Source organism: Vicia villosa, linkage group LG1 (genome assembly GCF_029867415.1).
Source record: "Vicia villosa cultivar HV-30 ecotype Madison, WI linkage group LG1, Vvil1.0, whole genome shotgun sequence".
Lineage (NCBI taxonomy): Eukaryota > Viridiplantae > Streptophyta > Magnoliopsida > Fabales > Fabaceae > Vicia > Vicia villosa.
The window spans coordinates 76,153,469-76,170,091 of record NC_081180.1 but is presented as its reverse complement, the minus strand read 5'-3'; the positions used below and the strand labels follow the sequence as shown (position 1 = coordinate 76,170,091).

The 16,623-nt window shown below is 30.0% G+C and overlaps 1 long non-coding RNA gene and 1 other non-coding gene across 3 annotated transcripts; one reads left to right on the top strand and one right to left on the bottom strand.

Moving 5' to 3' along the window:
* The first annotated feature begins 4,855 nt into the window (after positions 1-4,855).
* On the top strand, positions 4,856-8,098 carry LOC131609941 (uncharacterized). Of its 2 annotated transcripts, XR_009286373.1 has the most exons (6): positions 4,856-5,250; positions 5,546-5,667; positions 5,870-5,974; positions 6,335-6,398; positions 7,265-7,450; positions 7,541-8,098. It is a non-coding gene; the product is annotated as an uncharacterized LOC131609941 (long non-coding RNA). The 2 variants fall into 2 exon arrangements; XR_009286374.1 differs by lacking the exon at positions 5,546-5,667.
* Positions 8,099-10,705: 2,607 nt separating this feature from the next.
* TRNAS-UGA (transfer RNA serine (anticodon UGA)) lies at positions 10,706-10,787 on the bottom strand. The gene has a single exon. It is a non-coding gene; the product is annotated as a tRNA-Ser (tRNA).
* Between the last annotated feature and the right edge of the window lie 5,836 nt (positions 10,788-16,623).

The window sequence follows — 16,623 nt, the reverse complement described above, 5'->3', positions numbered from 1 at the left end:
TACCTGCATGTTACAAACAGAGGGAAACATTCAAACAGAAAGGGTGAGTGTTAGGGACCAAATAGTACTAACTTTCATATATTGTTTTTGGTCCCTTTAACCACTTTTCATTCAATAATCACACTTTTATTTGTACAATTTAATAATTTTGCAATTTTGTTAAGTTTTAGTTCATTTGAATTGTTATTTCACATGTTTGTTAGTTTTGTAGTGCTTTAATTAGGTTTGAAGCTCATGGAAGCAAAGAGGAATTACTTGAAGACTTGGAATAGAAAAAGAAGTGTTGATGAGGCCAGTTTGCCCCGCAAACATCCTTTACGCCGCCAACTGCTAGATGCTGAACAAGTCCAGTTTTGAATTTCACTGTTTGCCCCGCAAACATTGTTTGCCCCGCAAACACTGCGTTGCAGAATTTTATCTTTTACTTTGTTGCCACTTGTCATGAGAATTGGGCTTATCTTTTGAATAGGAAAAGTTAGTACGAATTAGGGGTTATTTAGGGAGATAAAAAAGGGGAATTAGAGGATTCTATTCCATTGAAAACCACACATTGAGATTAGGGTTTTGGAGAGAAAAGCTTGCACCTTTGTGAGAGATTGATGCTCATAGCTTCTTCTTCATTCTTCTTTTTGTCAACCATGGTGATGAGTAGCTAAATCCCACTTTGACAAGATTGGAGGTAGTAGCTATCCTTGTTAACTATGTATTTCCTCTAACACTTTTGTATGAACTTCCTTAGTATTAAAATGGATGAATGTTGTTGTATTATATTTCATATTTAGATTTGATTTATGATTGAGAAATATATTTCAAGTCTTGTTCTACAACATTTTATCAAGTAGTGAATAAATGCTAGAGATAGATTTATTTGCCACTTTTCTATTTGTATCAATCAATCAAGCTTAATGTATTGATAGTTAGAGTGAGAGATCATCTAAAGATTAATATATTAACTTTCACAACTTTGTTTAGACATAAACATTGTTGAGAGGATACTAGAACATTGCATTGCTATTGAAGTATACTTGAGTTGTTAAAGTCACATAGGAGATAGGGATAGTGAAACCAAAACCAATCTTGTCAATCTTTTATCTTTGAAAAAGTATTATTTTATTACTTGTTTTACCTTTTGAATAGAAAAATAGAAACTCAACTCAAACCAACTTTGTTACAACTTAAACTTAAAGCGATAGTAACTATAGATCGGCGGTAATATCACCCAATCTCTGTGGATACGATTTAAAAATATTTGCCTTGAATATACTATTCAACAGTGAGATATCTACCAATATAAATAAGCGTATGATAAATAATATATTTGGATTAGATCATACCAAATTACCACTTCAAAACTTATAACAACAATTAATACGACAAGTCATCAATATAATACTACACAAAATTATCAACTTAATATCACAACAAATATACAACTTATTCGTCATTACAACAAAATCATCAACAACATATAACAACTTAAAATGTGACTCATAACAATGCACATGCATGTGGTACCATTGGAGCAGAACTCCCAACTTAGAACTACCAATTAATAGAGGAATCAACAAGGCATAAGCCTTCAACTTAATATTTTGCCAATCCAGGCCAACTTACAGAGCATAAGCCCCCAACTTAATAATGCGATGTATGCGACGCAATATGGATGTCATACAACAACAATAATAATTCATCAACAACACAACTACTTAGCAACATTGTACCAATAAATAGAGGTACCCATCATCACTTCGACACTGGGCATAGGCCTACAACTTAGTATCAACATATCAACAACAACAAATCAATAACAACATATCAACAACAAATCAATAACCATAAATCAACACAAATAATTCAACGACAAATCAACATTGGCCATAAAGCCTACAACTTTATCCTCCAATAATTAGAGGCAATTCAACTAAATTCATTGCCACCTGCAAATTCAAATTTTTAAACTAAGTACTCAACAAACCAAATCACCAAAACACGCCACAACTGTTCCCTAATTACTCTGATAGTTTTCAACTAAAACCGGTTAATTAATTTATCGGCTAAAACTACTGATATTGCTGTCATGTACTGATATGCTCAAACCATACTGCTACTACTATTTCACTGATATTATCCTTCTGCCAAAACTACTAGTCCTGCTATTTTACTGCTACTAACCAATATCTCTGTTAATAATACATTACTCTGTCATTCCATTATTCTGTTATTACTTATTCTGCTACTGCTACTAAATTTCCACTGTCAAATTAGTACAACACTGCTACTAAAATATTTCTACTATTCAATTATTAGTCTACTACTAATTACTAATATATATTATTTATTCTACTAAGTATACCTCTGCTAAATATATTACTTCTGCTAAATATTCTTCACTAATACTGCTTCTGCCAATTTCCTACTACCAAGCATTTCTCATCTATTTACTGATATACACTCTTAAAATATACCACCTGTCACTATAATTTCCTCAGCTATTTATTAAGTATACTATTGTTTCTATCGTTGAATTCTCCTATTGCTACGTCGATGAGTTTATTATTTCTGCTACAACTTCATACTAGATCATCTCTGTTGGTTATAACAATAATCCGCTACTGATGCTTTTACCGACTTATCTCGTACCAATTATATACATGTACTCTGTAGTAAGTTAATTGAACACTTAACTCCATTACTACCTTGCCAAAAAAAACCTATGAACTAAGTTATATATGTGTGTATATCATGAGACACATAAATAAGAAAATATAATATAAAATCTGGTGGCCCCCGCCTTGCACTACAGGAAGACCGCCCCACTCTTTATACCATAAGGGGCGTCCATCCTTCAATTGTGGCCCCCATCCCATAACATGGGGTGTCCATCCCACCTCCTGCTTCTATTTGGGGCGCCCACCCCACATGGTGTGGCCCCGCCCCATATTTTTAGTGGCCCCCGCCACCTGTGTCCATCTTCATCTCCTTCCACAAATTCTTATGTATTTCTCAGAAATCATTTCTCCAATTTTCAGTTTTATGCTCTTTCAATTTTATCACATATAATCACTATATCAACGTCAATATTATATAACTTCCCGCACACGAATTCTCATATATTATCAGACTACTAATTTCATATCAAACCAACGAATATCACAGCAATATCAAGTTGTATGCAACATTGACAACAGTCAACAAATACCCGGAAATCAAGGATTAGACACACACAGAGGCAATTTATACAAACCAAATCCCCACATATTAATCATCATATACCCGATTATATAGTCAGAACCCCACTCTTACCTTGGATTAGAGACCGCTCTATAATTCTCCGATCGAATCCGAGCTTCACCGTAGATTCCAACCTTTGCCTCTTCTGCAACTTTTCCTCTTCACAACAACTCTTCGTATCGTCACCAAACCCTTATGCCTCTTTTTCTGATAAACCTAAAGAAAACTCTCACTGTTACTTCTAAATCTTTTTTCTTATTATTCCACTTAATCAATATAATATCACTATTATTTCTTTATTTTCATTGGGCCTAATATTCACACTCCATTAATGCTACTTCTAACCATTTAAAGCCCATAATAATAATAATAATAATAATAATAATAATAATAATAATAATAATAATATTATTATTATTATTATTATTATTCTAATACTATTTTTTCAATTTAATCAACCAATTTAATTCAACTAATAACGCCACAACTTAAATCAACATTTCACAATGATTCACACTATGAAAATTTAATCGAAAAATATTCGAAAATATTTAATTAAATAAATAATTAAATATTGGGTGTTACAGGACACTCTTCCTTTTTTAGCAGAATTTTTTATATATTTTTATAAAGTAAAATTTTATTTGCACCCCTGACTAAAGGTCCTTGCTCCGCCACTGATTACAACGTCTTTATGGCGGAATTATGGGGTTTGATTGAAGGACTCAAGCTTACGTTATCCCTTGAGTATCGTAAGGTAGAAGTCAATGTTGATTCTACCATGGTTGTTCAGGCTATAGCCAATATATATATATATATATATATATATATATATATATATATATATATATATATATATATATATATATATATATATATATATATATATATATATATATAGAGAGAGAGAGAGAGAGAGAGAGAGATTTTGGAGAAGAAAGAGGAAGTCTATTTAAAGCAAACAAGTGTGCTGATGCGCTTGCTAGTATGGACTCTAGTACGGGTCGTGACATTGTGTTTTACAATGCAACGCCTAATTGTATTCTCAGCTTGTTAGACGAGGACTCGTGATATCCTTTTCGTTAGATTGATGTTTGTATAGTTTGTCAGTTTTTTTTATCTCTAGCCCTCTTGGAAAAAAAAAGAAAATAAATAAATAAAATTTATCTTATATGCATGTTTGGTTGAATAATAAAATAGCCACAATTTTGTGAAACAATAAAATGTAACTTGACAAAAACGCAGTAGCTTACCATGTCTTTCATATAAAACATGCACAGAGTCAGCATAATGGTCAAGCTACTCAAGTTAGGGCTTTAGGCCTCAAAAGTTTGGGCTTAAAAAAGGTCTTAATTTTTTTTTATTTAGTTATAAAAATATATAATGACACTTGAGTTACATCATTAAATATAATAAAGCAAAAGGAGTTTTTTTGGCAACTTTGCCATTTGTCAATCAATTAGAGTGCTTACTATTTTTACATTTGCTATTAATAGAAATATTACTATAATTATCTTTAATTATTTTTTAATATTCAATTAATTATTTCATTAATTTCTAGCTATTATTTTTTTATCGTTTATTTTACATTTATTTATTTATCTTTGATTCATTAATATTTTAATAATTGATTGATTCACTCAGCCTTGAAAACAAACAAAACATTGCTGCTTCACATTCATTTTTTTTCTCGATACAAAAGCTAATCATTCGGGGAAGACCGAACAAACAAGCTGGTTCACTTATCAAATTGGTTTCTCAATAGAAACCCCTAGAATTCCACTCTTGAACACAAATAACTAAATCGTCTGTTCACTTCCAAATGGGTTTCTCAATGCAAACCCTTAATTTGAATTTCTCTTCTCCCATTTCCGATTCATCTCATCATCAATGTCGATTATTCAATTTTCCAGGTACTTAATTTAAATTTTTGCTTGCAGGCTTATGGTTCTGCAAATCAGTTCAAAGTTGAAGTTTAAACTACGTTGATTCCTTCGTACAAACGGCGTTGTTGCTATGGTGTGATTTTTAATTTCTCACTTCTTAGAGAATCTTCTTTTACTGTACCTTCTCTCTAATTTATTTTGTTTCCCTGCAAAAGTTAAAGCATAATTAACTAAATCCAAATGATCTTGGATATCTTGATTCTATTTTAGTTGAGGAAATTGGTGGTGAAAGGGTGTGTTAAAATGATTGTCTGGTTTTTGTTACATTCTTGGTCCATTGCATGTGTACCCCCTTTAATTTGTTAGCAATTTCCCATTTTCCTGTTGCATGTGGTTTTCCCTCTAATACGATTGGTATAATGATTAAGGTTATCGTTGTTAAAAATGAAGAAGGTGGCAATTTTGTGTCTATTGTTGTCTTAAGAAAAGTACTTATAGTATATTTGATGATATTGAAAGAGCACTTGATGATGGAATGAACACTAATAAGGTAATTGTTGATGTTGCATGCTTTTATTGCTTTACCAAATCGATTGTATTGTGCCATAACCCCCTGGAAAATAATTTTTAAAAATCTAGCCTCTGCAAACATGCAAGCTTTTATTGCATCTTTTTGGATTACACTTTTGAAGGAATTTCATTTTTAGAAATAGTAATAGTGATTTGTTTTATTTTATGCAACTATTTATCAGGCCATGTGCAGCCGTCGTGCAGGGATAGCCGTATTGTGCATGGAGCTGCTGCAACTGAAATTGAGTTAGCTAATAGGGTGAAAGAATTTTCTTTCAAAACAATAGGTTAAGTTGCATTTCCCTTAATGTCAATTGTTCTATTATATTATACGGTTTTGTTTTAATTGTTAGTGTTTCTAGATTTATAGGGTGAGAAATTGCTTTTGAAAACAATAAATCCATCTGTAGATATTGAAAGTAACGTGATCATGTTAAGCATTTTACAATTAATTCTAAAATATCATGACAAGCTCTATGATTTTTGGAAGTAAAGTTTGCTTCTAATTCTGCAGTGCATTATACTTTAACAGTAATTAAACAAAAAGGAAAAAATCAACTGATATTGCTTCTAAGATCTGTGCAATATATTGCTTCTAATTTTTGTAATAGCTTATATTTCATTATTACTTAAAATGATATTTGCAGAATTGTAAGACCGGTTAATGGCAGGTTCAACAAACCTCCTACCACTGAGTACCAAAGACAAAAGGTTGGGCATCTAAATGCAACACTTCATCACTTTTTTCTTTCCAAAAAAAAGGCTTAAGGTTGAGCTTATTACTGGTTTTAGAGGCTCAATTTCTTTGAAATGATGAGATTGGTGGTATTCAAATGCACATAACCACTACTTCTACTCTATTTTAAATATATTTAATTTTAAAGTTTGATTGTGGATTTGGTTGACCTAAGACATTCAAAGGAACTTGATACAAGGTTTAGGTTCAAACCTTAATATTTAATTTGCTAACATAATATGAGTGCATATATATATATATATATATATATATATATATATATATATATATATATATATATATATATATATATATATATATATATATATATATATATATATATATATATATATATATATATATATATATATATATATATATATATATATATATATATATATATATATATATATATATATTACATGCATATGTTTTAGAATACCTTTTTCTTTTTTATGTATACAAAATATAATATACATATTTTTTATAGAAATAATATTGTTTATTCAAAGTGATGTTTGCTTCTCTTTAACGCAAGAGCCATTTATTATAGCCTTTCTGTGTCATTTTTTTACATTTATTATTATGTATTTATGTTCACCTAATATGGTCTTCATGGAAGATTTTTAATTGGATGATTGAAAATATACTTTGCACTTTTCCTCTCTCCTGGGTTCATGTTTAATAATTTGTACTAAGATTATTATTTCATGATAAATAAGCATGATCTGAGTTGTTTATTTTGGAGGATTTTTTATTAATAATATCATGTCTTAGCTCTTATAGTTTTTCTTTTTTATTTGAATAAACAAATGTTAATTTTTTTTTATTTTGTTAATAGGTGGAAGCTTTTAGAATTTGGTTAAGTCAAGTACAGCTCGATATGTTTCTTTGACATTGATAAACATGAATCTGCAATCTTGTGTTGGTATGGAGCTAGAACTAGAGCTGCAAAAGTTGGAAAAGGTTTGTCCAAAGACTAGAAAGCACCGAAACTTGCTCTACACTGCAACATTGGCTCGAACTGGTTAGTTCAACATGATTTAACTCAATGATCTATTATTCATTCATCTGTTTATTATACCATTATTGACAGATATGTTTTTATTTTTTTCAGTGTACGTAATAGATCAACTCACGACATTGTTGTGGACATAATCTACACTTTTATTATGATAAAAGGCATCGATTCAACATTTTGAATGACAACATCACAGAATAATTGAAGATTCATTATCTTTCTCAGCCCTCTATCCCGCAAAATCATTACTTCTAATCCTTTCATCTTATTCGTAGAACCTTTGTTTTGTTATTTGTTTGGTTTTTTTTTTTACATATTTTAAGTCATTACTCATACAAGTGATTAAAATTGTTTGCATTAATGGGAATGTGGTGCAGGTCCAAAAAAATTATTGGAATATGTGAGATCAAGGTAAAATATATTGGAGAAAGATGTCAAACTTTCAGGTCTTTGGACTATGTTTTTTGTCAAGTCTAATGAAAGTTCAAGCCAGTTTTGTTTTCTTCTCCTCTTGGTGTAATTTACTAGAAAATTGCCCTACATAGTTCTAATTTTTAACGTTTAGATTTTTTTGATTTAATTTGGGTTGTGTGAACTTTAAGTAACAAAGATATTTTTCAGTGTACTACGATATAATAATAAAGACATATTATATGTAACCATAACTTGATTAGAAAGTGTAAGTAGAAAGTGTAAGTAGTTATTAATTAATTTATTTTAGTAAACAAAATTTTATCCCGTGCCTCGCACGGGTACAGGCACTAGTATATTATTATAGTTGAATTGGTAAAATATAGGTCTCTTTTTTTTTGGTCTTGAGTTCAACTCTTAACAACCGACAAAATTAATATTTTAAAAACCTTACTTTAAAATTTATTTTAAGCCTCTAAATAGATTGAGTCACGCTTGAACATACCCTTTGTAGATTCCAATAATTGATACTACTTGATATTTCAAAATTGTGGGTCATGGAAATTAGGTAGTAGCACATACATGTAACATGCCCTATAGGATGTAACCTAACTTTTTTGAAGATTTTATTTAGACCGTGTTTTGTTTTAACGTTAGAAAAAATATTTTCAGAAATATGACAGTGAAAATTTAATATTTTTATATTTAATTCAAGTTTTAAAAAAAATTATTTTAAAGAATCTTATTTACATATTTTTTTTATTCTAAAACTTAAATGGTGAGAATATAATATTCTCATGGGAATAACTATAACTTCCTACTATTAATCACATTTATTTTTATTTTTAATTTTAAATTAAACAAATTTATAATTATTTTTAGAAAATCTTAATTTCTACCAAATACATAAATAAGAATAATAATTCTATGAATATTATTCTAAGGAGTATATTTTGAAACCTTAAAACAAACAAGTAAAATATTATTTTGATTAAAAATTATTAATGATATAAATTAAATATACTTTTAGTTCTTTTAGATTACGAGTATTTTAGTTTTCAAAGAAAATATTATTAACCTTGATTCTTCTAAATCTTTTATCATCAATTTTAGTCCTTAATCTTTTTACAAGAATTTACATAGCATGTTTATTTTTAAGACATTAAAAAATTATTAACCTAACATTTAACTATTTAATTTTCAGTTTAATAATTTACCATTTAACTTAATGTTATAAATAAATTAATAATTATAAAAATTAAATAATTAAATTAGTATGTTAATAATATTTTAAGATCTTACTAATATGACATGATATAAAAATATCATTTTCACCATATAACTAAATTTAGATGACAAAATATAATTAAATTTTTTTAGAGAGACTAAGTCTAAAATGGATATACTTAAAAGTATTATAAATATATTTAGTCCTTGAATTTTTTAATTATAAAATAATATATTAATAAAACAAAGTAAAAAAACTACTTTAATACAAATAATTCTTTAGTACAAGAAGTATCAAAAAAGACATCAATGTTATAAATAAAAATCCAAAAAAAAAAATACCACCACAACTAATAAGAACAACAAATCATAATAAAATAAAAAAAGTAGAGAAAACATTCAAGCAGTTAGAAACCGACCCTTAAAATTTAGGTCAGAGATTGTATTGTCAGAATCACCGTAGATAGATCAAGCTTCACCTCCACCGAGAGAAAAAATAAAACCACATAAGAATAGTATTTTGCATCCAATCAACGTACGCTTGTGAATTCACTTCTGATCTATCTAAAAAGCATTTCCTTAATTTTTATAACACCATCAAAAATGACATCATTACAAACTCTTCACTGGTCGAGACTACAATGTTCTAAATAATTAAAAAAAAAAAACCACCCAAAATTTTAGCCCTACCACATAAAGTAAAAAAATGACTAAAAAAGACGCATATGATCACTCAAAAAAAAGTCACATGTCAATCCAACTATTAGAAGATCTTATACCACACAATAAAAACTAAATCACAAGTGACAAAGAGATGAGACAACAACTCAACGATACTCCAGAGAAAAGATAAAAATTCCACTAGATATATTAATCACATTTTATACAAGTTCGAAACTATCTACATAAAAGCTGTCAAGAGGATGTTGGTTACAATACAACAACAAAAAATAACAAGTATTTTTTTGTATGGTCTATATAGAGAGTGGTGTGATAATCAAAAGCCATTCAATAATTTCTTTAATTTTATTAGTTATTGTACAAAAAAAGTTTATGTTGTTATCTTTTAACAGTTATTTATATTATTTGTGACCATTTATTTTAATTGTTATTGGCTTTATCCCACCCATTAAATTTTTTAATGTGTTTGAAACTATCAACAAAATATATTTATTAGAGTTTTACTAACAATAGAAAAAATAATTATCAATTGCGATTTTTTATTGTCATGTCTTTTTATTGTCATGTGTTGCATCTATATAGCAAACGAGATAGCTCAACTGAAATGAAAATGAAGTAGATTCAAACTCAATCACAAAGCATCTTATATAATAACAAAGATCCATTTTATATGAATAAAAAAAATTAAAAGTTCAGTTTGGGAAGAAAATTTTCTAGTTAATTTTTGGGAGTGAAATAAAAATGCAAAAATATACCTCTAAATATAAATTTCTAATGAATTGATGGGAAAATATAGAGGTGTGAAAAGTAACTCCTATTTGCATGTTCTAATGGGTTCAGCAGTGTTTATTTGAAAAGCGTTACGGCCCATATATTAGATGTTATTGCCCCATTTGTAGTTTTTTGTTATTGTTTGAAAAATGTTAAAAAATCAAAAGAACACGTCGACAGCAGGGTTCGAACCTGCGCGGGCGAAGCCCAACAGATTTCAAGTCTGTCTCCTTAACCACTCGGACATATCGACTTGTTGTGAATTGAAGCTTAACTTAATTATTATTAAATAATTTCATCATGATTTATTACACTATATAAATTAACCACTTATTTGTTTCGGTAGCAATTGAGATTATCTTCTTTACTCCCCAAAAGTTAAAGGGTGGCGCGGAAAAATACAAAGTTTTATTGGCTTAGAATTTCATTTATACTTATAAAATTAATGTTCTAGTGAAATAACATAAATATTTTTTTTTCATAAATATGAAAAATAACACAATTAGATTTTGTTACATGATATTTCTTTTTATATTTATATGTTTCTCTCTTATAATTTTTTTTTAGTGATGTTTAAGATGAGGAGTCAATTAAATTTTTCAAAGTGGAACACATGAAAATTATAATTAGATTTAATCAATAATTTAGATTTATTTAAAAATTTAAAAAAAAAAATACAATTAGACATGACAACGTAACTCGTACATGTGAAGACTTGTTCTATTATGTTCCGAGTTTGATGGAAAAAAATCTTTTTTATTAAGTTCGAGTTTGAGTTATCTTCAATTATAAAATATAAGAAGGAGTCAGATAATAGAAGCACTAGTACCTAATAAGTTTAGTTTACATCATAATTTATCATTTATTTCCGTTGATAATTCAGTATTTTTGCTTGGATTTATTTTCTCTTCTATTAGCTTTCTTTTATTTCAATAATTCAAAGAAGACCGGAGGTTTCATAGCTTAAATCCAAATGTTAAAGACTCAATGTGATAATTTTTGAAAAAGTTCTTCAAAAGTTACAAAGGATGAAGCAAAAATGATAAACAGGGAGAACTACACTCCGCTCGTAGCACCTGCTACGACCGTAGTGGCCAAACAAAGAAACAAGTCAGAACAAAACATGTAGGGTTACAGGCTGCACGTAGCAATGGCTACGGTCGTAGTCCATCCAATTTTATCAGTTTTATTTCTTTCGGTTGTTTTAATTTGTTTAGTTCCCATTCGTTTTATGTATTAAGTATTACTTATTGATGGTTATTGGCATGATAAATAAGACGATTAAGATCAGTTTTAGACAAAGAAACTCATTGAAATTATTTTATCGTAATAATTTTGTATTGAAGAAAGCTTTTCTCTTGTAACACTTTGATTTATTTTCTATATTCAGGTTCTGTTTTACTTTGTTTTGTTTTTCCCTTATTTTTATCATGTTTATGGCCATAATTTTTGTATCACATTATTATGCATGAGTAGTCTCTTAAAGTTTTAAGACTATCAAATGATAGACTCCCTTTAAATCTCAATTTATAATATCTGTTGCGAGTATAAAAGCATTACTATGATCTTTATCGTTTTTTATGAGGGCTTCTACAAAATTAGACACAAAATTATATAACAATTGATGGATTGAAATGTGAAGGCTCATATTTGACATATAAATATTAGACAAAAGAGTTAAAACATGAAAATAATTATGATTCTCTTGAGATTATTCCCAGTTTTTATAATAGATTATCTTAATGGGTCTTACCAATGAATTAACCATGAAAATACGTGATTCAACGGTTCAAGATATATTTATATGCTCTAAAAGGAGATACAATATACTATAACTATTAATTTATGCAAAAGTTGAATTCTTGTAGCAGAATAGGAATTGTGATTTATATAGTTTGTTCGAGGTAAAGAATCACAATCCTAAGACTTTTTATCATAATTCTAAAAATAATTCAAAACAAAATCAATTAAACTATCTCTTTAAGCTAATCAACTAGATAAAAAAGAACCAGCATACGCAAATAGTCCCTATTTTACTACTCTAATATAATTTGTGCATTTGCATCGTATTAAGTTTTTGGCATCATTGTTGGGGACTTGTTATGATTTTGATTTTTCATTTCCATTAATTACTAAAAAAGTTATGTTAATTTTTTTTACCAAATACGCTTGTTCTTTGTTGAATGCAGAGATTCTGAAGTCTTGGCGACGTAGTTGAACTAATCAGTGATATAGAAAAATATTTTCATAAGAGACACAGAGAACGAGTGGTGGTTGAGAATCACACTTTAAAAGGTCATTCGTCCCGAAACCATAAGAAACCACATTCCAATATTGTGCATCATATTTTGGATGCTAATAACTTCCAGCTAAAACCTTATTTGTTGTCTATGGTACAATAAAACCAATTTTCTAGTTCACCAATGGTGACCTAAATCTTCATTCTATCAAATTTTCTTGAATTTTACGACACCTTGAAAATTAATGGATTAACTAATGATTCTATTAGACTCAAAATTTTCCCTTTTTTCATTAAGGGACAGAGCCAAAGCTTGACTACATTCTTTTCCCTTTATTTCTATCACTACATGGGATGAGCTAAAAATCCCTTTTCTTGCTAAATATTTCCTCATAGTAAAATAAACCAACTAAGATATCACATTATAAGTTTTACTCAGAAGGACGGGAAATCTCTCTACGAGGGATGAAAGGGATTTGAGTAAATGTTAAGGATGTGCCCTCATCACGAGTTTGAGAAATGGATAATTGTTTACTTTTTACAATGATATTTTGTACACCACAAGGATGATAGCAAATACAACTGCATGAGGAGAACTGATGAACAAAAATATAAAGGAATACTATGTTATAATTGAAGACCTGGCGCAAAATCACTACCAATAGGGAAGTGACAGAAACTCCATTGAACATTCACCCCATCTGAAGGGGTACATTTAAAGTTGATGCTTTAGATCATTTTGTTAATAACGTTAAAGCTTTCTTTCAAATATTTGATAAATTAAATGTAAATGTTGCCACCCCAAATATTCCTCCCTGTAAAATCTGGATTATTGTCCATATTGGCGTTGAATGTCAGATAATCTCAAATGGAGAGTCTAGTAGAGATAATGTTAATTGCTTTAACAATCCTCAAAGAGTGAATTCATCTACTAATACTTATAAACCATGATGGAGAGATCACCCAAATTTTCCCTACAAAAATAACTCTCCCCAACAAGAAGCTAAGCCTCATAATTTTAAGGGACAAAAGGGTCTTGAAGCTCCCATAAAGTCCAATCTTGATTGAAAACTACGCAATCACTCAAACAAGATAAAACAAGGAATTCAAATACTAGAATTTGCACACAAATGAAATCCTTAGGGAGTTATCATCTAAGTTAGATTCTATGGCCACCCATAGTGAAATTTTGGAGACTAAAATCTCCCAAGTAGCACAACAAGTTGCTTCACCCTCTAAATCTCTCGGGACATTTCCAAGGGAACCCGATCAAAATACTATAAGACATTTAAATGTCGTCACCCTGAAAAATGAGAAACAACTAGAGAGCCCCAAGGAGAAAGATTATAATGATAGTAAAGAGAGTGAAAAAGTCCAACCAACTAATTAAGTGGTACAAGAATAAAAATAAAAAACCTTATGCACATTTACCTCCATACAAACCTCTCATATCATTCTCACATGTTCAAGCTAGGTTTCTAATATTAGCTATTTTGGGCTTAAGCGTCTCATTACTCTTTTCTAGAAACTCAAGATAATTCTTAAGGTATAAGTTACACTTTTTAATATTATCATTTTTTTCTTTTATTAACTTAATACTTAATCTGAACAGCAGGATGTATGATAACTTTGTTACCTCATGGGCATATTCTTCGTTAGATGTTTTCAAATAAACTTTATCTTTTTTATTTGACAAAAAATCTTCGAAGGTTCTACCCAAAGTTTACTCTTCGAAGTTCCTCATTGATATGGAATCTCTGAGTGTGTTGCTTGTAGAGGCTTTATTCTCCTTTCTTCTCTCGAAGTTTCCATTATACGAAGCCATTTCTTCATATGGAGTTTCTCCATTTGATGTTGAATCCTCCGAGGTTCGTTCAACTATTGAGACTATTTTTTCAAAGGATATTGTAACACGGTGAACTGACTTTTTATAATCGAAAAAATGTCGCGGTTAAGCATGAGTCGCCACCGACTTTTATTTTATCCAATTTTAGGAAAGGCTAAAAGAACAGGAAAAGCCTTTTAAAAAGATTTTGAGTTCGGGGGGTAATTTATACAAAGGGAAGGTGTAAGGCACCCTTTGCATCCATGGTTATCCATGGGCTCTTAATTGCTTAGCTCACTTTTGTTTGAAATGTTTGATTTGTTTGAAATGATTGAGAAGAGTTTGAATAAGAACTTTAGCTTGTAAATAAGCGTAGTCTTTTGAATTTGATTTGAAATGAGTGGGAAAATAGTTTTGAATTTAGAGCAAGCAATTAATAGCAACTACCCTAAGTTTGAAAAATCGTTCTTTTAGCTTTTCGGGCGAAAGGATCTATCCACACCATATGAGGGCAGGAAGTCTTTCAATTGGATGTTAAGGGTCATCGAGGAATCGTTCGCCATAAGACTGTCCCTTGCCATAAAGAGGGCAGGTAGTCTAAGGGAAGGATATAATAGTCATTTTATCTGTTTAGGCATCATGCGAGGATACCTTAGCAATAAGGACAGTTATTCTTTATAAGGCAACATCGAGGGAGTTTCAATAACTTTGAAGGCGACAGGCAGCATTGCTTTAGGTATCCTCGGGATCGAGGGACTTTGACTATTTTAGGTATAATTGAAGGCAACAAGGCAACCGATAAATAAGGCAACAAGAAGGCAACCTGAGGGATTACCCTAAAGGTGTGTGGGTGCAACAATCACGTGGTTGTATTCGAATAATTCATCTTGTAATGTTAGTGATCTAACGTTTGATTAATTAGTCTTGTCACTCCCTATATTACTAACCACGCAGTAAGAATAATATAATAATACAATAGATAACAGTTTTAAGTGCCTTCAAGGCCAAACAATACAACCGGTAAACAGTTACATAATAATATGGGGGAAAGGAACAATGAAACCAGCGGATCCCTTAATAGGGTTTGACATAAGTAATAAAAATAGGGTTTAGGTTTACCAACATTCGTAGCTTTGGCGACTTGACAAAACCTTCAACTTCGATTGGTGAAGATTGGCGGGGCAGAGATTTGCCTTGAAGCATGAGAAGCATTGATCCTGACCATTTAAAGAGTTGACAACAGAAAAAGAAGGCAATGAGTGCAGGAGGAATTCATCAACAGATAAAGTAAAACCTAATCGAACCTATAATGCAAAAATAAAAAATAAAAGGATAAAAAAAAGAAAATGGAACTTAGCTTTTTTGATCTGACGGCGCGTAGTCGGAAGAATCTTGATTAATCCTAAAATTTTGAACAAAGAAAGAAAAAGGTTAGTGCATGAATGATAAAAAAGGTTTACAAACCTACCCTTAAACCAAAGGTTTATTCAAGAAAACTGATTGTGACCTACAGGGTTTGTAAGGCTAAAAATGCATTGGTGTATAACACCTACCATTGACAGTGATTAGTTATCATGCTAAAAATAGTGAGCTAAAATAAAATCAGGGTTCAAGGCATTCAATTAACCCAAAAAATAGTATTAGCCTAAGGAAATAATTATTTTAATGTTATAAGAAAAGTCGGGTTTTAGATTAAATAAGTGGTGATTATAATTTCACTATGTAAAAAATAATTTATTAAGATAAGTAAAAAAATATAAATGATAATAACTATACTAGAAAAAGAAAAATAAAGAAATTAAAATAGAAATATTCATGTAATTAAAATAAAAGATAATTGAGAAACTTAGCTCTGATCCAGTGTGGTTGGTTGATGAGGATCCATGGTGGACCAGCGCTTTTGAGACCATCAGAATTGGTTTTACGCTGATCTGACGGTGGGGATCGCAAGGTGCAGCGTGGGGTGTCTTGATGCGTTGCATTGGATTTTGAAGTAACAAACATGTTGACAATTTTTTAAAAAAA